We start from the raw sequence: 22,113 nt of genomic DNA, 5'->3' as shown, positions 1-22,113 counted from the left end.
GGTGTGTTCACATGTTCGCGTTTTATAGGCGTGCGCCTGTAAAGATAGGACATGCGTGCACCACAGGTCTTGAACGCATGGCCTTCAATGGAGCCGCAGTTGCTGCCGGCGGCTCCATTGAAGGCAATGGTCTGCTGGCATCCCTGAAGTGATTTTTCAGGGAAGAGCTTTAAATATAAGCACTTCCCTGAAAAATCATTCCTTTTAGTGTAAAAAAAATAAAATAAATAAATATATGAAGATGGGCTGGAGCTTGTGCCTCTGGATCCCTCCGCTGCCCGGACCGTCTCACACAGCGCTGCTCTCTTCTCTTGGAATCGTATCTATGAATAAATATAGATATATTTGGGTGATAAGCAATAAATATAGAGCAGCGTTCATTTTTTTTTATTGTATTAACTTAAATCTTTGACACTTTTTTTTTGCCCTTTAAAATGGTCTTTATTTGCTCCACTTACTTTAATAGAAGACCCATTCAATTTGGATCCCAGTCTTATTTGGAAACTTGCATGAAACTTTTTTTAAGTACAGATAATATACAGATGGGCTACTTTTTAGCTAGACTCTTAGGCTGGGCTCACACAGGACCAAAATCTCGCGGAATGACCACACGGAAATTCTGCGAGATTTCTGTCGGAGAAATGCAGCTTCAAAAACTGCTATCACACTCAAGATACAATTTGTCCCATCTGTACATAATCTTTTTTTAAATTCGTTTTATTTATTGATAGGCAATTTGTGAAATACAAAATGAAAAGAAATTTATACGATACATAGTGATATGGATACAGTTAGAGTCCTGGTTCGATTTAACACAGATTTTGTTACTGTATTTCTTAAGGTATTTGATTATACGTTTGTAACAATAAACTTTTGAACTTATGAAAACAACAATAAACTCAGGTCCTGTTCTTCTTTGTTCCGGATCCTGAAAATGGAAAGTTACAAGTTTTCAGGCACTTATGAGTGGGGTGGGGTGGGGGGGGGGGGGGGTTGGGATCGGGGAGGGAGGGGGGGGGGTCAGTATAGGGTAGGTTTAGATTTCAATCAGTGGTCAAAGTAGAGTGAGAGTCTAGCCAGGCTCCCCATACTTTTCGGAATTTAGTCGGACAGCCTCTGTTTTGGTGTATGATTTTTTCATATGAGGTTACAGTATTTACAGTTTGGATCCAGTGTGGGATTGAGGGGGGCTCTGTTGCCATCCATTTTATGGCTCTCTCTTTACAGGCTAGGAACAGCGCTCTCTCAAGAAAAACGCGAGTGTAGTATGGCCACATCTCCTCCTCCAGCAAGCCAAATAGCGCCACCTTAGGGTCCAGGTCGATGGATAATGGGGGCCGTAAAAGTGAGTTCACGAGGTCTGTCACTTTTGACCAGAACTCGTTAACGAAGTGGCACTCCCAAATCAGATGCCAGAAGTCCGCTTTCGGTTGGTGGCATCTTTGGCATGAATCTGAGGTGGTATTTCGCATTTTATGCAGACGGTTGGGAGTAAGGTAGGCTTGATGTATGATGTATAATTGGATTAGCTTGTTGTTTACGGCCGGTGACACTGATAGATGGGATTCAGAGATGTCCTGCCACTCTTCAGGTGTAAGGGATGTGATGGTGAGTCTCCATTTGTCATATGCTGGGGGTGGGCCGAGGTCTATTTTTGCTGAAAGGAGATGTGTATATAGGGCTGATATTAGGCCTTTGGGTCCTTGGGATTTGAGGATGCCTATTGTGGGGAACTTGGATATGCGGGTCAAGGTGGGAGGGAATTGAGAGTTCAGAGCATGTCTTAGTTGGAAGAATCTGAATAGTTGGAGGTACGAGGCCTGCAGCTTATCGTGCAGTTGCGTGAATGTGGGGAGTGTTCCGTCTATGTATATGTCTTTTAGTGTGTGTACCCCCTGGGTTGTCCAGTACTTTGGGTCTGGGATGGACTGTAGTGCGGTAAGGCCGGGGTTATTCCAAAGAGGAAGTTCTGGTATCACACCCTGGTAATTCTGCAGTGTCTTTGCTTCTTTCCATACGCTGAGAGCCAGTTTATGAAGCGGGGTTAATTCAGTGGGTTTAGTGCATTCCAGGAATTCTAAAAAATTCAGGAGATTATGTCATGTTACTTGTTTAGCTAGTTGTTTGTCTGCTATGGGTAGTTCTTTGTCTAGGACCCAGGCTCTGATATTTCGCAGTTGCCCTGCCAGGTAATAGAGCCGGAGGTCCGGAAGGGCCATTCCGGCTTGTTCTTTGGGTCTTTGTAAGGTTGATCGGCTCCGTTTGGAACGGGAGGAGTTCCAGATAAATGTTATAATTAGGGAATTTAGGGACTTGAAAAAGCGTTTGGGGACACTCACTGGCATATGCTGTAATATGTATAGACATTTGGGTTGGATGACCATTTTAATGAGATTTATGCGCCCAGCAACAGAAAGTGGTAGCTTAGCCCATCGTTTCAGTCTATGTTTTATGTTGTCTAAGAGTGGGTTTATGTTATCTGCTATTGCATTGTTATGGTCATATGACATGAGCATCCCCAGGTATTTGAATGTTGAGACTGGTTTTAGTCCATATCTTGCAACGCAGGGGTCATTTTTTGGGCCAGTCTCTGTGTAGAGGATTGTTAATTTGGACCAGTTGACATATAGTCCGGAGAAATGGGAGAATTTATCTATGTGTGTCATAGCTTGGGCAAAGGAGTTTGATGGGTTCGATAAGAATAGGATTGTGTCATCTCCGTATAGTCCCAGTTTGCTTTCAAGGTCTGCCCATTTAATGCCGGTCACGCTGGGGGCGCTTCTTAATCGAATTGCCAGTGCTTCAATGGCTATGGCAAATAAGGCCGGGGATAGAGGGCATCCCTGTCGGGTGCCTCTTGCCAATTGGAATTCCATCGATGGGATGCCATTGACGATTACATTTGCGCTTGGGGACTTGTATACAGTTTTGACCCATTGTTGAAAGTTAGGTCCGAATCCAAAGCGGATCAGACAGGCTTCTTGAAAAGCCCACTCCACAGAATCGAAAGCTTTTGCCATGTCAAGTGAGACCAGAGCCCAGGGCATGTTATATTGCTTACCTAGTTGGATAGCTGTTTGGACTCTACGGATATTTATGGTCGTGGACTTTCCTGGCATGAAGCCCGTCTGGTCGGGGTGTATGATGGAAAGGATCACCTGATTTAGTCTGGTGGCTAGGATTTTGGTTAGGATCTTGTAATCTGTATTTACCAGTGATATAGGCCGGTAAGAGATACAGTCTGTAGGGTCCTTCTCAGGTTTCAGGATCACTACTATGGAGGCTTTATAGAATGAAGGTGGGAGTATTTTGTCTAACTGTGCTTGGTTTAGTACCTCAAGGAGTTGTGGGCCTAGTTGTTCGTTGTATTTGCGGTATGTCTCTATTGGGAGACCATCGGGTCCTGGTGATTTATTGAGAGCCATGTCTTGGATTATTAGTTGAATCTCTTCCAAAGTAATAGGGGCTTCTAGGAGGTCAACCTGCTCTTCAGAGAGGGTTGGGAAATTTAAGTCTTTTAGGTAGTCCAAGATGTCTGCCACCGTGTTATGAGAGGAAGAGGTATACAAGTTCGCGTAGAATTCTTTAAAGCAATTTGTGATAGACGGGGCATCAGTGAACTCCATTCCCCGTTGATTTTTGATCTTGAGGATCGTGTTTGTTTGGTTTTCACGCTTGATAAGATTGGCGAGTAAGTGACTAGATTGGTTTCCTAGCTCAAAGTAGTGTTTGGAGAAGAAGAGTTGGCGTTTGGCTTTAGCATGTATTTGGTGTCTATAGAGTCGGGATAGACTGAGCCAGGCTATTTTATTAGCTTCTGTGGGGGAAGATATATATATTTTTTCGGCTTCTAGGGTCTGATTTTCTATCTCTTTATCGGCCTGAGATGTTGATTTTTTAATATATGAGATGGCCGACTTAAGGAATCCTCTGATATAGGCCTTAAGAGTGTCCCACTTCAAGGCGGGATGGGTATTGTCGCTATGGGCATCTAGGAATAGAGAGATGTGGAAGGGTGTCTGGTCATCCGGTCCAATGAGCTTAAGCCAGAATGGGTGCAGTTTCCAAGTGGGCTTTATACTGAGTTGAGGGAATTTTAGGGTTAACAGTATAGAGCTGTGGTCAGAGATGCCTCTCGGGCAGTGTGTTATGTTTTAGAGGTATACTGCCAGTTCCATGGAACTGAATATTTAATCGATTCTTGTCAACGCGTTGTAGCCCGGTGAGTGGCAGGTATATTCTCGTGTTTCGGGGTGATAGAGTCGCCCGAGGTCAACCCATCCGACGCTTTCGACTAGTTGTCTCAGAGGGGAATTTAAAGTGGGAGTGGGGTTAGAGAGGGGTGTATGGAATTTGTCTTTAGTAGGGTCCATTATCATGTTAAAGTCACCTAGGCAGATCACTCCTGCCAACGGGTAATGATGTGCAAACGCTATGGCGGTCTGCAGAAGGTGAAGATTGTTGTGAGGTGGGTTGTAGATGGATAGGATGACATATGGTTTGGAGTCTATTTCTCCGTATACAAATATGAATCTTCCTTCGGGGTCCCTGCGGGTGACAATTGGGTTCCAGCGTAGCGACTTGTGAATTAGTACCGAGACGCCCCTGGAGAAGGAGGTGTGGAAGGAGCGGGCGGTCCACTGGATCCATGGTTTTGAGAGGGTGTCTGCCTTGTCCCTGATGAGATGGGTCTCTTGTAAGCTGATGTGTGGGTTTATTTGTTTAATGTATGAGAACACTGTCCTTCGCTTAAGTGCTGTGCCGAGCCCCCGAACATTCAAGCTAAGACATTTTAGGGATGTCATTGCTTACGTGGGTGTAAGGTTTAGCTATCATGTCTGTGCCCTTTGGGTGGGGGAGGAGGTAGGGCGTTGGTGGGTGTGAGGGGAGGGGTTGTGTTAGCGCCTGCTTGTAAAAAACATTAATGCAGAACAGAATACAACAGTTTGAACCATTAATCTTTGACATCTCTTTAAAATTGTGACGCGGGTGCCAAAGAACAACAGAATAAAAGAGTTAGGAAAGAGGGAGGATAAAGAGACAAGGGAAAAGAGAAGGGAAAAAAATAGAAAACCAAAGAAAAAGGGAAACGATTTAGCTACAATCTAATTAGAAGTAGCAGATGTTATGCTGTTGGGGGGAGTCTCTTGGTGGCCTTTAAGGTTTAAAGGGGTTGTCCCGCGCCGAAACGGGGTTTTTTTTTTTTCAACCCCCCCCCCCCCCCCCGTTCGGCGCGAGACAACCCCGATGCAGGGGTTAAAAAAGAACACCGGAGAGTGCTTACCTGAATCCCTGCGCTCCGGTGACTTCTTACTTACCTGATGAAGATGGCCGCGGGGATCTTCTCACTCGGTGGACCGCAGGGCTTCTGTGCGGTCCATTGCCGATTCCAGCCTCCTGATTGGCTGGAATCGGCACGTGACGGGGCGGAGCTACACGGAGCCCCATTCAGAAAAGCAGAAGACCCGGACTGCGCAAGCGCGGCTAATTTGGCCATTAGACGGCGAAAATTAGTCGGCTCCATGGAAACGAGGACGCTAGCAACGGAGCAGGTAAGTGAAAAACTTCTTATAACTTCTGTATGGCTCATAATTAATGCACAATGTACATTACAAAGTGCATTAATATGGCCATACAGAAGTGTATAGACCCACTTGCTGCCGCGGGACAACCCCTTTAAGGCTGACCGCCGGGTCTCAGAAGTAACTTAAGGTTGCCTCGGCCATGTTTCACACCGCCTATGCATCGAGGGGGCGCCGAGAACTTGGGTTGCAGCAACGTTTAAAGTCCTGTTGCTAAGTATGATGGGGTCATTCATCCTCTTGGTGTTTCGGAATGCATATCTAGCCACTCCAGGGCCTCTGCGGGAGATTGGAGGAAGACCGTTTTTCCCTGGGCTACTATTCGTAGGTGAGCTGGGTATGCCATTGAGTAGGGGATTTGTCTTTCTTTGAATTTCCGCTTCACTTCTGTGAAGGTGGCTCTCTGTTTTTGTAGTTCGGCAGAGAAGTCGGGAAATATGGAAATCGCTGTATTATTGTACTTTAATGGGCCCTTTAGTCTGGCTTGGCGCAATGCCGCATCTCGGTCTCTGCAGTTTAGGATCCTTACTATAAAAGGGCGCGGGGGGGGGGGGGGGGGCTCCCGGGTGTGGTGGTTTCGTAGGGACTCGATGGGCTCTTTCTACTGTAAAATGGGTAGAGAAGGTGTCGTCTCCCAGTAACGTTTTCACCAAGTCTCAGCGAATGTTTCCAGGTGAGAGCCCTCTGATTTTTCCGGTAGGCCTATTATGCGTAGGTTGTTACGGCGCGAGCGATTTTCTAAGTCATCTGTTTGGGACTGACAGAATTCTATTGCTCTTGTTGCCTTTTTGAGCGCTGTAGTTAGTGGGCGCAGTGAATCTTCTGCGTTGGAGACGTGGTCCTCCATCTCCCGTATTCTGTCACGCATATTATGCAAGTATTGTCTTAACAGGGAGACGTCGGATTTGATCTCCTCTATTTTGTTAGTAAGAGAGGTTTTGCAAGTGTTGATCGCATCTAGAAGTTGGCGCATGGTGGGTTCTGGGTTTTGCCTTGTTTCATTTTCAGACTGTTTCGTCTGTGTGGGTCGCGTTGCACGCGGGGTGTGATCAGGGGATTCAGTGCGGGAGAATTCCTTTAACTTTTCGGTGCCGCCTTTAGCGCGTGTACTCATGATAGAATTTGTTAGATTGGCGCGGCGGGTTATGAAGGTTGTCGCTGTAGTATAGATGGTGTCGGTGTATTCTTGTAGAGATCAGTGGTCTGTATCTTTGTATTATTATGGGCTGTTGAGAGGAGAGTGTTCGGTCGTCTGGACCGTGGTAGCGCCCAATTATCTCTGGCCTAGGTCAGGCCGCTGTATAAGGGGCAGGGGGCTGCGGCAGTCAAATGCGGCGGTTCGTCGGCTGCAGGGCACAGCAGGCCGCCCCCGCCGATGTGGTTTAGGGTCTGAGGTAGGTCAGTGTCTGCCGCGGTGCCCCTTGTTTTGTTGGTCTAGTCCAACCCAGTCCGCTCGTAGGAGAATATTAGGGTAGTCGGCCCCTCAGTTATCTTAGGCGGTAGGGTGGTTTTGTCGTTGGCCGCCTAGCCAAAGCCTGCGACTGTGGAGGGTCTATATGGTTAGTCCTGGGTGTTGTCCCTCAGCCCCTTGTGGGTAACTTACAGTTTGTCGCCGGCTCCGCAGGGCCGGACCCGGGAAGGAAATCCCTTCGGGTGTAGAGTCCCGGGCACCGTGGTCCGGTGGTGGCAGGGTAAACCGGAGATGAGCCGCTGGGAGTGAGCCGTCAGAGGCGGCTGGGCCAGCCACAGCCCGCACCGGAGGTAGGAGGAGAGGTCCTCGGCCTGCAGGGCCGGTATCGGGTCGGTGCGCAGCTCCGCGGACGGCACGCCGCGAGGTGCCGGGTGTCGCTCCTGTGTAGCGGCAGGGGCTGCAGTGCGGTGGCTCCAGCAGATCGCAGCCTCCGTCGGGTCCCGGAGCAGCCGCGCAGGCCCAAAGATGTTCTGCGGCGTCTCTCAGAGGGGGCAGGTGCTCGGCATCGTCGTAGCGGCTCCAGGCGGGGCAGGGGGAGCGTACTGTCCCGTCGGGGATCCAGCCGGGAACAGCCACTCACCGACGGGGAACGGGCAGCGAGCCCCAGCTCGCGAGATCAGACCCGGATCGGAACGGCCGCCAGGAAGTCGCAGGTAATCGGTGTCGGGGTGGTCGGAGCCGGCAGATGGTTCGTGGCTCCCGCCCAGGTCTCGTGGCGGTGGTCCGGCTTCGGATGCAGGGTAAGCGGGGTGTCCTTCTCTGCAGGGGTATGGTTGGCGGTTTCAGTAAGGGGGGTTGCCCCCACCCGACTTACGATCAGGTGCAGGCCTCCGCGGCCTGGGGATAGCGTAGGGGGACCGGTGCAGTCAGCTCCGGGTTTCAGAGGAGTCTCCCGCTGGATGGCAAATGGGAGAGGGCAGCCCGCAGAAGTCTCGGCGTAGCCGGGCGGCAAGATGTGGCGGCGGGTTAGGCTATGTGCAGAGCGCGGGAAAGTGGCAGGGCGTTGGCACCGTCTCGCTCCCGCCACAGTCCGCAGCTCTATTATGGGTGCCAGGAGGCTGCAATCGACCCCAGCTGCGGTCCGGCTTATCTGTAGGGGATTAGGAACCCCTTGGTGTTGTTTGAGGTGTTCTAGTTCTGGTCAGGCCAGGATTATAAGCGGATTTTGATGTCCCCTCTGGGGAGCTCCTCTCACTTGCGACTCTCCATGCTGGTCGCAGGCCACGCCCCCCCCCCCCCCCTTCCAAATCTTTGACACTTTATTTCTTCTTTTCTATGTAGAAGAGACAACGTGACCTCCAGGTAAGCTATGAAGCCCTTTCTAGGGCTCAGTTACTGTACGGGGAGGGACACATACATATAATGTACTGACAGCTCTATAGGGACACATACACATAATGTAATGACTGGTCTATAGGGACACATACACATAATGTAATGACAGGTCTATAGGGACTGCACTGGGATTTACATGTGTAATGCAGTTACACTGGAAGGGTTTGTCCTAATAAACCCTTTTTATTTCCCCTGTTAAGGATCATGGACGCCGTAGCTTGGATACTACGTACCCTGTTCAGACGAGACGACAGAGGATGGAAGAGGAAAAGGGATCTCTTTTTAAATGATAAAATTTTAACAAACTAAAAAAGCTTAGATTTATGAAGGTATAAGATTACATTTTTAGTGCTGGGGAATTGTTCCACAGCAGCATGTTGATAGTCACGGATCATGTTGTAGTCTATACAAGAAGTAATATAACTGACTATAGATTAGTAAATAAAAGAGAATGGTAATGTATATTATAATAGTTTAGTATTTTTTTTATTCTTGAAAAGATGACTTTATGTAAATGAAAATGCAAAAATACATGATATTATGCTCAGATTGAAGGGTCTGTATCAAATTTGAAGGATGAGAGTGATCATTCTAAGGGAAGAGGAAGACCCTCCGAAGAGGAGGAGGGATGACCGGGCCCAACCGCAGGAGATGGCAGCGTTCCTCAATGTCCTCGGTAAGACACATTGGGCCTTTCCAATGGTTGTAGTGTTGAATCAGGTTAAATTATGTAACTTTACTGTAGTCACTAAACAAATTGATCATTTTCTTTTTTTTTCTAGAGGATAAATATCATTGGCTGTTCCTCGCCTGTGATGGATGTTTGAAGATATCTGACAAGGTAATATTACAGAATATTCACCATATATACATATAGGGACTTACGCTAGTGTAATAGGCCTGGAGACACACCGCACTGTATAACCTGGTGACATAATAGTCCTTATTAGATGTGACAATGAGATTTACTCATCCAGAGTAGTTATTATATCCTTTACTTGTTAGTAGTCGCAGCCTCTAACTGTCCTTCTCCTCCCACCAGTACCTCCTGGAGATGGTCCTCGTGTACTTCAGGAGAGCCGGACTCCGTACCGAGGAATATCGAAAGAACTTCTTCCCAGCTCTGTAAGTTGCTTTTATTATACCAGATCTGTAAATATAAAAATGAATAGTAAACAAGTAACAGGAGAGTCCGAGTGAAATTCGGAGAGGATTCCAGGATCCGGTAACATTACTAACACTAGTGTTCATTAGCTCTCCCCTTTTCTCCAGGTCTCTCCTTCTTATATAGATAATCCGCTCTACACGGTTTTGACTCGTTCTATCATCTCGTTTAATCTTTTCTGCCAGGTTCTTAGCCAATCAGATGGAAGAGGAATTCCCGTTTCGGTGGCAGATCTACCCCTGGGCCCTAGGAAACACCTGGATGGAGAATACAGAAGTACTCTTCCAGCATCAGGACCAGCTGCTCCGCCGGATGGGATTTAGAGCTTGGGTGGACCGAACTACCTGTGATCTGGTTAGTAGAAATCATATAAAATACTCCGGTCTTTGATGAAGAGTCAGTAGTGCTAATGATATTGATACACTGTTTCATTCTAGGTGATGGCAGAGGGCCCTTCCCATTGTGCATGGACAAGAGAGCGGCAGCCGGATCACAGCTTGGCTATTCCAATATTCAGGATGGACGAGGAAGACTTCATCAGCGACACACGGTTCAAGCATCCAGACTGCATCCTCTGTAAGACCCTCCGCCGGTATCCATCCTTGAGAAAATTCTGCCAAGCAGAGGAGGACCCAGACACCGGCTGCGACTGATGAAGATGAGTATCTTTTGTATAGTCACACGCATGCCCACAGACACTGTCTCACACATTGATGGCTCATACCCATACATGTGCACATACACACACCGTACAGCCATCAACACATTCAATAATCATCATCATTACACACCGTAGATAGTCACATGCAGTCACCGTAAATAGTCAGTCACACGCAGTCACCATAGATAGTCACACGCAGTCACCATAGATAGTCACACGCAGTCACCATAAATAGTCACACGCAGTCACCATAAATAGTGACAAGCCTTCACTTTACACACGTTATAGTGTTACCTCCCTTAGTATGCCCAGAGGAAGGGCAGTACAGCAGCCATGGTTTCCCTGCAGGTTTCCTCCACTGGGGATTTTTCCTGTCCTGCGTGTTGCTGTTCCCTCTTCGTGAGTGATGGGAGGTAACAACCAAAACACATAGAATAAAAATAAATGTTCCATTATTTAACTTACTACCCTTGGTCTGAGTCATTTTTTTCTATTTCTGATCGTAAAATCTAGTTTACAGGGGTCCGGTGAAGTAACACTCACATATAGCCTGGATATGCCGTAAGTATGTAATTGGTGCTGTCAGACCGCTGGCATTCTCACTGATCATGTGTATGAAGGGGCTGCTGTATTTTGGGGGTCACAGCAGTCCTTTCATGGTCACCAAGGCAAGATCTGTGTGAGAGAAGAAAAAGATATGGTTCAAAAATATTTTATAAGTTGCATCGGACAATACAGTATAATACAGTTGAAGGAGTAGTCAAGCTATAGTCAAAACCTAGCCACAATCCCTTCTCCTTGCTAATTCCACCACCACCCAGTGTCCCATACAATTTTTATTTTTAAAAAACAAAGCATAACAAAATTGACCAAAATTCCCTGTTGTGGATTGCTACACATCCCCATATAGAAGAGGACGGCACGAGAGGAGAAGAGGACGGCACGAGAGGAGAAGAGGACGGCACGAGAGGAGAAGAGGACGCCACGAGAAGAGAAGAGGACGCCACGAGAGGAGAAGAGGACACCACGAGAGAAGAGGACGCCACGAGAGGAGAAGAGGACGCCACGAGAGGAGAAGAGGACGCCACGAGAGGAGAAGAGGACGCCACGAGAGGAGAAGAGGACGCCACGAGAGGAGAAGAGGACGCCACGAGAGGAGTAGAGGACGCCACGAGAGGAGTAGAGGACGCCACGAGAGGAGTAGAGGACGCCACGAGAGGAGAAGAGGACGCCACGAGAGGAGAAGAGGACGCCACGAGAAGAGAAGAGGACGCCACGAGAGGAGAAGAGGACGCCACGAGAGAAGAAGATGCCACGAGAGGAGAAGAAGAGGAGGACGACACAAGAGAAGAGGAAGATATAACCTGTCAGCAATTCTGCTTCTTGTGTTCAATCAAAAGGGTATCACACTGTGAATATTTCGTAGAAAGACTGAAAGGGAGCCTCAGGGCCACAGCCTGAGACTATAACATGTCTCCAACATGTGCCTCGTGGTTGCTGTACTCATGTAATGGCAGTATGTGCAACAGTGCCTGAAAGCCTAAGACTGACCGGTGTACAAGACCAAAACGGAGTCTAACAAGGATAAAGATACTTCAAAACCCCCGATATCTTGCCGGTTGAACTAGGTGATGAGTCATTGTAAGATGTGGCCTGGAGAAAGTCACCTTCAGGAAGTGTTCCTACTAAGGTGGAATGGTTCTGGACCACTAGCTAGAAGTCTGTACAGAGGGGCAGTGAACCCAGGGTGAGCTGGGAAGTGGATTTGTAACTGCCAGGCTAAGCGCCTACCATTAGGGCTAATGCCCACGGCCGGATTTCCGACGCATAAAACGCGGCGGAAATCCACAGCGTTACACTGCAGCCATTAGGTTCTGTTGAATCTAACAGCTCAATGTTCACGCTGCGAAATTCTACAGCGGAATTCCGCAGCATGAAATAACCCGCGGCATGTCCTATTTGCCGTGGGAATAGGCACGGCCGGCTTCCATTGTAGTCAATGGTAGCCAGCCGTCACACTATACCTCGCACTGCAGATCCGGGAGGTGAGTATGGGGTCTTTGAGGGGGTGGCGCTGTGACAGACCCTGCTGCCGTATTCCGCTGGCGGAGCCCGTCATGGCGTGGGCATTAGGCCTTATTTTAACCACAAAGTTCTTATACAGACTATGTAACAATCATCTTATATCCTTTGTGACTGATTGCTATGCTTTGTGTCTCCTGTGGAATAAAGTATTCTTCTGCTACTGTTGTTGTCCAGCTTAGTTATTGCGCCATCTTCCTGCATTGCAATTGGGTCAGATGCCACAGTTAAAAAAAATTCCAGTGCCAATGCTCGATAAATAGCTGTGATTGGCTAAGCGTCAGCCAATCAGAGGCAGCACTTCCAGGAGGTGGGTATTTTTCAATCCCCAGGCAGAAGAGATGAAGAAGAACAGTGACGGGAACCCGGGGAGAAGCGGCAGATAGGGCTTAGATTAGGGCTTTGATAGTAGGATTCCCTACTGTCAAAGTTGGATCACACCGCACAAAAATCACGTTTTCGTGTGATGCAACAGAGAGGAAGGCTCCATAGGGAAACATGGGCAATAAAACCTCATGAGTCGCGTGCATATCGCGGGACCCGTGAGGTTTTTGTGTCTGGATGTCGCACACTCCAAAACATCGTAGGTGTGAATTCACCCATTGGAAAGCATGGGCTGAACGAACACGTGATCTGTCGCATTATCGCAACACGACAAAATCACACAACCTTGTCGCTCATGTGAATGAGGCCTTACAGGTACATCTAGTGTTAGACCACGAGAAATACAATAAAAAAAACCTAAAATGTCATATTACAACTTCCATAACAAAGCCAGTATACCTCATGGCTAAGGTGGTCAAGGGGGTCCGGGCTAAAGCTAGAATTCCTTTTCTCCTTTCCCAGGAAAAAAAAAGAATCCTAAATCCCCCAAGGCATCGCTGACAAATTCAGTAAATATTGCCACAAGTTGTATTACCTCTCAAATGATAGCTACACTCCACAACTTCATGAGCACTTTGTTGAAAACTTTTTGATGTAAATTTCCCCCCTGCATCTCACCTCATCCCAACTTCAAGGTCTCAACAATCCCATCTCAGACCAGGAAATAGAACCATCAAATCTCTAAAAGTGGGCAAAGCTGCGGGTCCAGATGGGTTTGAAAATGAATATCTTAAGACCTTTTGACATATTCTACTCCTGCACATTCAGAACTTCTTCAATCAGGCAATACATTCAGGTCACCTTCCCCCCAAAAACCTCAAAGCAACTATTATAACACTTGCAAAGGAGGGTAAATCTCCAGACTCCCCAAGTAACTTTTGTCCGATCTCTTTCCTAAATTCATTCTTAAATGCCATTAAACATCCCCGTCAGACAACGGTACTCACCAGAGCGGCCCTCTCTCCGATTTAATCTTTTCTGTACTAATGGAATCCCTAGCAGAATCAATAAGATCCAACCCACTAATTAAGGGGATCCCCTTAGGGCATTCCATACAAAATAAACTTATTCCCAGACAATGTGATCTTTTTTTTTCAACAATAAATTTTTATTGAAAAGCTTGCTTACATGAAAATTTGTGTTCATTAAACTTTACAAACAATCACATCAATAAGTGACATATAATATGGATCCAATTACATTATAAGTCGGTTGGAGTAAAGAACTCAGCTAGAAGTTTGTCACAAAGCATTTTCTAATTTTCTAAAGAAAGAAGAAAGTAGGTGAGTATTAATACGGGAGCACATGGGGTAGGGGGGGGAGGGGGGGTTGGGAGGTGTGGGGGGGGTGGGAGCAGAGGGAGGGGAGGTTAAAATATATTGATAGACAAAAACTTAAAGAAGGCCTGGAACAAGGCCTGTAAGTGAAACTTACTCAGCAAATATTACATAGGACCACACGAACTTTATTCTAATTTTGAGAATTTTCTTAACCATGGATTCCACGTCTCATTAAATTTAGAAATCCTGTCGCTGCGTAAAGCAAGTATTTTCTCATATGAACTATGTTCAGTTATCAGATTAATAAGTTCTGAGCGATTCGGTGGGATTTCGGACCTCCATTTTTTAGTAATTAGATATTTTGCACCTAATAGGATATGTCCTATGAGGTTTTTAGAGTGGGGGTCTATCCCACCTGGGTCTATCAGAAAGAGGGCCAGTTTCGGGCTAAAGGGAAAGTTCCCCCTGAACACGTCTCGCAATAATTGGAAGGTTTCCTTTCAAAAGGGTTTTATTTGTGGGCATGACCAGAAAATATGAAGCAGGGATCCCTGCCCCCCACATTCCCTCCAACACTTGTCATCTAGGGCTAATTTTCTACATTTCAGAAGAGTTGGAGTAAAATACCACCTCGTGAGTACCTTTAAATGGGTTTCTATCAAATTTGCCCCTCGCGAGGCTTGTCCAGCCCATTTGAAGGCTTTCAGCCATTGATCTCTGGGAATTTCCAGCTCTAGATCTTTCTCCCAGTTTAATAAGTGGCATTTTTTGGAAGGTCTCAACATACCAGTGAAAATGTCATAGAAAAATCTAGTCTTTGCATTCATTTGGGTGTTGTTTAATATTGAAAGCACTACTTTTGGGATTTTCAGAGAATTAATATTCTGTGCGTAAAGAAGCGATGCAATTTGCATATGTTTATATCCTTCAGTTGCTGAGATATGAAATTTAGATCTAAGATCTTGGAAGGATAACAGATGGTCCTTAGAAAACAAATCTGAGATGTAGTGAATTCCACTGTTTATCCATGGAGTTAGCCTAAGGTTGGGTATAAGAAATTCTAGTGCTCTAAGGGGTATGTTGTAGTAGGTAACGGGAGAATTTCTCTCGGATTTTAGGAGGAGTTCTTTCCAGGCTTCTATTGAAGCTTTCATCGGGGGTGAGAGTCCAGACAATATTAGATGTTTTTTAAGGTTGGGGGCGAATGTGGTTAGAGTGAGAGCATGTAGAAGGAGGGATAGAGGTCTTTGACTGTTGTGCTCTAGTTCTAAAGTTGGCCAGCTTAAGTTAGGGTTATGCCGTAGCCAGGAAGGTATTTGGCTAAGGATCGTGGCTTTACGATAAGATTCCAAGTTAGGGACACCCAATCCTCCTTGGTTTTTGTTTAATGATAATGTGGATAATGCCATTCTTGGTTTTTTATTTTGCCAAATATACTTAGATAGTTGTTTCTGGAAGCTTTCAATTGTTTGTTTTGGAATTTGTAATGGTAGGGTTCGGAAAAAGTGAAGAATTTTGGGTAAAATAATCATCTTATATGATATCACTCTTCCCAGCCAAGATAGAGGCCGTTTGCTGAAGGAGTCTAGTTCATTTTGTAGTTGTTTTAGCAGGGGGGGGGTAGTTGGCATTTGCTAGTTCTGAAATAGGACAGCATAGTTTTATTCCTAAATACGGGATACTTTTAGTTTGCCATTGAAAGGGGAATTCTTTCCTAATATCTTGTTTTAGTGTGTCGTTTATATGCATGCCTAAAATTTGGGATTTAGTAATGTTTAGTTTGTAGAAGGATGCTTTTGCGAATTTAGTAAGGGTGTGATGGACTTTCCTGAGAGAATGTAGTGGACTAGTGAGAGAAAGTAAGATGTCATCCGCAAATAGGCTAATTTTATGTTGTCGGAATCCTGCGTGGATACCTTGTATGTCCGGGTTACTTCTTATATGCTCAGCTAGAGGTTCCATGACCAGCGTAAACAGGAGCGGTGACAAAGGACAACCCTGACGGGTACCATTGGTAATGGGAAATGAATTTGATAGGGTTCCGTCAACTAGTACCCTTGCGGATGGATTTGTATACAGTGCAGTTATTGCGTTATAGATAGTGCCACTAAATCCGAATTTATTGAGTGTGGAAAAAGCAAATTCCCAATGGAGGCGGTCAAATGCTTTTTCCGCATCAAGCGCGACCAGAATTGAAGGAGTGTGTGTGATAGTGTTTTTGTGGATCAGGTTTATGATCCTTCTAGTCGCATCCGATGCCTGTCTTCCGCTAGTGAAGCCGACCTGGTCCGAATGGACTATGTTGGGTAGAATTTTTAGGAGTCTGCAGGCTATTGTTTTGGCATAAATCTTTATGTCGCAGTTGAGCAACGATATGGGCCTGAAGTTGGCGGGTGAGACGGGATCTTTCCCTGCTTTGGGTATGGTCACAATCGTTGCTTCCAACATCTCTGGGGGAAAAAAGCGTTGTTGTATGCCTTGGTTGAATGCTTCTGCCATGTGTGATGTGAGCGGTGAGTGGAAAGCCTTATAATAATCGTTTGAAAAACCATCTGGTCCGGGTGCTTTTTGGGGTTTTAGAGAGTGGATGGTATCTTTGAGTTCCAATGGTGTTATGGGAATGTTTAGTTGGAGAAGCTGATTCCGTGAAAGGGATGGGAGCTTTATCTCTTCCAAAAAAGAGTCTATTATTTGGGTTGTTGGTTGGGGTGTTTCTGCATCATCTTTTAGGTTATAAAGCTTACTGTAATATTGTCGGAAGGCTTCTGATATTTGAGTAGGATGGTAAATTTTTGTTTTTTTGTTTTTTGGATCCAGGATGTAGGGAATCAAAGATTTTTGAGTTCTTTTTTTAACTATTTTGGCTAACATGCGGGAGGGCTTATTGTTTGAAATATAGAAAGTGGCTCGGGAAGATTTTTGTTCTCTGTCGTAATTGTCTAGCAAAATACTTCTAAGTTTATGCCTAAGATCAAAAAGTTCTTTATGCAAGTCTTCTGTGGGAGATTTCTGTAATATTTGTTCTGTATTGGTTATTTGTGTAGTAAGTGTATTCAACTGTTTCATTTTTTCCTTTTTATGATGCGAGCTAATTTTGATTAGGGTTCCTCTAATATATGCTTTATGAGCATTCCATATGGTTAGTGGGGATACTTCCGGGGTGGTGTTTTTTGCAAAATATTCCTTAAGGTCCGTTAGTATCTTTTCGCAATATTTTGGAATTTTCATGAGAAATACATTATTCCTCCATGTTTTTGCTTTTTCTTGTGTGTTTTCCAAGTTTATGGAAATTTCTGTTGGGGCATGGTCGGACCAGGTTATTGTGCCTATTTGGGCTTCTTTAAGCCACGGGAGAGCGTTTTTGTTGACTAGAATAAGGTCTATTCTGGAAAAAGCCTTATATCTGGCCGAGTAAAATGAGAATTCTTTCGAAGATGCATTTAGACATCTGAATGTGTCAAACAGATTCTCTTTCTGTAGCCAGGGTAATAGGGAGGGGGAGGATCTCAGGAGTCCTCTTGACGAGTCAAGTATTTTGTCGGGGACTGCGTTGAAGTCTCCGCATATTATTAAAGTTCCCGTTTCACATTTCCTGATCTTCCTCATTATTTTATTTAGGAAACGTAGTGGGGCATGGTTGGGTGCATATAGATTCACTAGAGTGAAAGGTTTGGAGTTTATCTTCCCTGTCAAAATAAGGTATCTACCTCCAGAGTCCGCATTTTGTGTGAGAATTTCGGTATTGATAGTATCTCTGAATGCTATTAGGACCCCTGCTTGCTTTTTAGGGGCACATGCTGTGTAGATCTTGGGGAACTTTTTGTGGGTTAATACTGGAAAAGTGGGGGAAGTGAGATGGGTCTCCTGGACACATAGAATGTCTGCTCTAGAAGATACAGCTTCCCTCCAAAGAGAGGAACGTTTAAAGGGGGAATTCAACCCGTTCGCATTTAAAGAGAGAATTTTAATTGGCTTTTTTTTTTTTTTTCTGTTATGTTTGGGATTTAAAGAGTTGAGACGTGGAAGATTCTATGTTATTTGGACCTGAGAGCAAGTAAAATTTACTACTGTAAAAAGTAACTAGAAACTAGCTATTGTACAGCAAAATGTTAACACTTTCTTAATAGAGCTGAACTATTTTCACAGATTATAACGTTACAGAATATAAGTTTGAAAGAGACAGAAAACAAATCACTTTCCAGATGTAAAGTGACGAAGTAGAATTTGTCTCAGGTTAAGAAACCTGTACAATGATGGTGGGGGGAAAAAGTTCGCCTGGAAAACGCCGAGCTCAGCCACCAATTATTTTTAAAGGAGAAGACTTCCTCTTCTTTAGTGGTAGTCATTTGTAGGGTAATTCTTGGTCTACTGCTTGAGGTTTTTTCGGTGGAGGCTGATGGTGTTGTGGCGAGGGGAGAGCTATGCCCCACTTTCTGCAGATCTGGGTAGCGTCCTCTGGATTGAGAAAGACGTGGGTAGTGTCGTCTCTTCTTATCAGAATTTTAGTCGGGAAGCCCCATCTGTAAGGAATTTTTGCTTGGCGCAAAGCCATGGTAATTAAAGAGAATTTCTTCCTTTCCAGCATTGTGGCTTTAGATAGATCCGTAAATAGATGAATATTTTCATAGGGAGCTGGTAGCGGATTAGATTTCCGCGCTGCTAACATTAAAGCTTCCTTTGTCTGAAAAAAGTGCACCCTTGCGATGATATCTCTTGGGATGGACTCGGCAAGATATCTAGGCTTCGGTAATCTATGCGCTCTATCTATAGATAGATCTAGATTGGAGGCATTAGGAAGCAAAGTAGCCATTAGGCGGTTTAAGTAGGCAGGAATCTCAGATGTTATAATATTTTCCGGGACTCCACGGATTTTGATATTGTTTCTCCTGTTCTTGTCCTCCATGTCCGCAATTTTTGTTTTTAGTTGGGCAACTTCATCTACCAGCTCATAATGCGCATCTATTAGTGCATTATGCGACTGCGAGAATTCTCCCATTTTATTTTCTGTGTGTGATACTCTTTCTTCTATGTCCTCTATTGTGGTTTTCAGGGACTTTCTCAAGGAGTTGAAGTTAAGTTGTAGGGAGTCGCTTAAAGCGATTACCATCTCTTTAATAAATGATTCAGATGCTGGTTGGGAGGACGAAGGAAGAGCTGTGATATATTCTTTTAGAGATGGGGTTTGTTGCTCTTTGTTTAATATATCATCTATCTTGGGTCTTTGTTTGAGCGGGCTTACTGTGGGAGACATGTCTTCCAACAGGAGTAAAGAAGAAGCCGCCGCCATTTTGTGGGCAGCATGTGAGGATATGCTATTCCTTTTTTCTGCATTTTTATTATGTGCAGGAGGTACTTGTATCTCATTTTCTAAGATGTATGGTGAGCGCTCCGGTGAAGAACGATCTTGGGGCCCTATTTTGTGTTTATTTGGGCTATTTAGTGCAGAATTCTCCTGTGAGATATGTTTGATAGTGCCGGGCGCCATTTTGTGGGCATGCTGTGGGGCACTACTGTGTCTTTTTTCTGCCTTTCTGTGTGAAGCAGGTGTGTCGGCAATTTCACTCACCGTTTGTCTGGATGAGAGTTCTGATGGGGATCTTCTGTGAGCTGGGGGTGAGAGAGAGCCCTCTCTTCTGCTTCCCGCGCTGGACGAGGGAGAAGTCGGAGCGCTCGCTGCAAGGGCTTGTCTGGCTGTCGGCGCTGAGAAAAAAATCATCCAGCCTTTTTGGATGCGGACGCTGGCCTCTGCGTCGGGACATCTCCAGGAGAAAGCCTTAAACAGGTGATGTAACTTAGTAGCTTCTTCTTGTCTCGATCGCTGCAGCAGGACCTGGGATGTGCAGGAGTCAGACAGCAGATCGGTCTCCCCTCCTTCCGGCACGTAGGTGGCTTGTGATGGGGCCGCCGGAGCTGTGGGGTGCAGGAGATTGCGTGGGGTCTAGTCGTCTGTGTGGGTTGCGGGATGGCTTGTGGTGTAACACAGCGCGGCAGCCGTGGATGCCCCCCTCCCCTCGATCGTTGCTGCGGGACCCGGGAAGTGCAGGAGTCAGACGGTGGCTCTGTCCCCCCTCCCCCCGGCACTGAGGTGACCTGAGACGGGGCCGCCGGAGCTGTGGTGTGCAGGAGATTGCGCGGGGACCAGACGTTTGTGTGGGAAGTGGGACGTCTTGTGGAGTATCACAGCGCGGTAGCAGTGAGTGTACCTCTTATCCCGATCGCTGTAGCAGGACCTGGGATGTACAGGAGTCGGGCAGCAGCTCCGTTTCTCCTCTCTCCGGCCCGTAGGGAGCTTGCAAAGGGGCTGCTGGTGTTAAAGCTTGTAGGAGAACGTGCGGGTAGAAGAGTACTTCCAGGCTTCTGTATAAGGTGCCGAACGGCTTGCCACGTCTCCACCACCTCTCGCAGCCCGGTATCAGCCTTTTCCCGGTGTTTGGCAGTCGATCCAAGTGCTTTTTGTCGCTTTAGGAAGTCTTTGCTCACGGAGCTCTGAGATTAAGCGGCCATTTCAGCGCTCGGCCAGGCCACGCCCCTCCAGACAATGTGATCTTAACACTATCGGCGCTGGATAATGCCTTCGTGTCATCGCTACCATTCTAAAATTTAGCTCGGTCTCATTCTAAAATTGAACGTATGATAGCAGGGAGAGAAAATACATCAATTCTGCCATAGTTTTTTTTTTTTTTTTTACAGCGTTAATCATGCAGCATAAATGACACAATACATTTTTTCTGCGGGCCTGTAAGATTACAACGAGAAAAAAAATCTTATTTTTTTTAAGTTTTTCCACTTTTCTGCAATAAAACCCTTTTTTGGAAAAACTTTTTTTTCTAAATCGTTGCATTCAAAGTTCTATAACTTTTTTATTTTTCCATGGACGGAGCTCTGTGAGGGTTCCTTTTTTGCGAGGCCAGCTGTAGTTTTTATTGGCACCATTATCAGGTACATATGGCTTTTTTGATCACTTTTATTGCATTTTTTTGTGAGGTAAAACGCTAAAAATTAGCATTTTTGCCTCAGTTTTTTAGCGTTTTTTTACGCTTTTTGCCGTGCAGAATAAAAAGCATGTTAAACTTATTGTACATGTTGTTATGGACACAATGATACCAAATATGAGGAATTTTTATTTCTATTTTTATGCCAATATGAGAAAAAGCACAAAAAAATGTACATTATTTTTATCTTTTTTTTTTTTTTTTAATATACACACCATTTGTCTTCCTCTGGGGGACTTACATCATATCACCGATGATCGCTATGATAAGGCATTGCAGGACTTCTCCCTTGCAATGCCGTATCGCTTGTTATAGCTATCATAGGCAGTGGTAATACAGGATACCCGGCAACCAGCCGGGCACTCTGCGATTACATCGCGAGAGCTCAATGATGTCACAAAAGGAGCACGCTCCCTTCCCATGCCGCAACCTAGGCTGTTGCAGAGGGAGGCCAGCTATTGGTGACAGCCGGCTCCCAGTGCCGTATAGCGCAAGATCTCTTCTGATTTCGCACTATCCATATGACATAAGGGTATGTCCAGTTGCAGGAAGTACTCTGCTGCCAGGATGTACCCTTAAGTCCTGTGGAGGGAAGGGGTTACACATTGGTGCTACTGCGACTCTGACAAGTCCTGGTCAGCCTTGGAGGCCTCTTTGTCCCACATCATGAATTGGACGGCCTTCCTGCGAGCGTCTTCTTTTAATCCACTAGATCTCCCTGCAACCCTTCGACTCTGCGTAGAGGTTTTTTAAACAATTTTTCAGCGCTCCGATGTCAGCGGCTCTTCTGCATGTGTATGCCATGGAGACCCGGGGGTTCGTCTATTGTAACTTTTTCCTGGTTATGGGCCATTTACACGGGACAATTATTGCTCTAATTTGTCCAAATGAATGAATGTGAGTGATAATCGTGCAGATTAAAGGCACAAAAATCGCCCACTTTCCATTCACAGGCTTTCACACTGACTTTTCAGTCAGCCTAAAAACCATTGCTGATCGCTTGTAGTTCTGTCTAAATGCTCCCTGCTCAGAAAGGTGAAGCGCTGAGTGAGAAGCCTGCGATCCAGCGGAGAGTCTATCAGTGTAAACGCTCTGCATGAGCGCCAACAGCCTTAGCGGACAACCACTAGAAAGGATGCTTATTATTGTCAACTGCATATT

At 45.7% G+C, this 22,113-nt stretch overlaps 2 long non-coding RNA genes across 2 annotated transcripts in view; both read right to left on the bottom strand.

Moving 5' to 3' along the window:
• Positions 1 to 244: 244 nt before the first annotated feature.
• On the bottom strand, positions 245 to 10,142 carry LOC136593665 (uncharacterized). The gene is made up of 3 exons (XR_010788280.1): positions 9,387 to 10,142; positions 9,274 to 9,313; positions 245 to 323 (listed from the first exon to the last, which is right to left on the bottom strand). It is a non-coding gene; the product is annotated as an uncharacterized lncRNA (long non-coding RNA).
• A 291-nt stretch (positions 10,143 to 10,433) lies between these two features.
• The window catches only part of LOC136593671 (uncharacterized), a 28,900-nt gene continuing 17,220 nt past the window's right edge, over positions 10,434 to 22,113 (bottom strand). The window contains exons 2-3 of the long non-coding RNA XR_010788283.1: positions 10,758 to 10,889; positions 10,434 to 10,609 (exon numbers count right to left, since the gene is read on the bottom strand). This is a non-coding gene — a long non-coding RNA (uncharacterized lncRNA). The remainder of the gene's footprint in view (positions 10,610 to 10,757; positions 10,890 to 22,113) is intronic.

Source organism: Eleutherodactylus coqui, unplaced genomic scaffold (assembly GCF_035609145.1).
Source record: "Eleutherodactylus coqui strain aEleCoq1 unplaced genomic scaffold, aEleCoq1.hap1 HAP1_SCAFFOLD_34, whole genome shotgun sequence".
NCBI classification, from domain to species: Eukaryota; Metazoa; Chordata; class Amphibia; order Anura; family Eleutherodactylidae; genus Eleutherodactylus; species Eleutherodactylus coqui.
The sequence above is the reverse complement of the archived record's forward strand: the minus strand, read 5'-3'. Positions and strand labels throughout refer to the sequence as shown.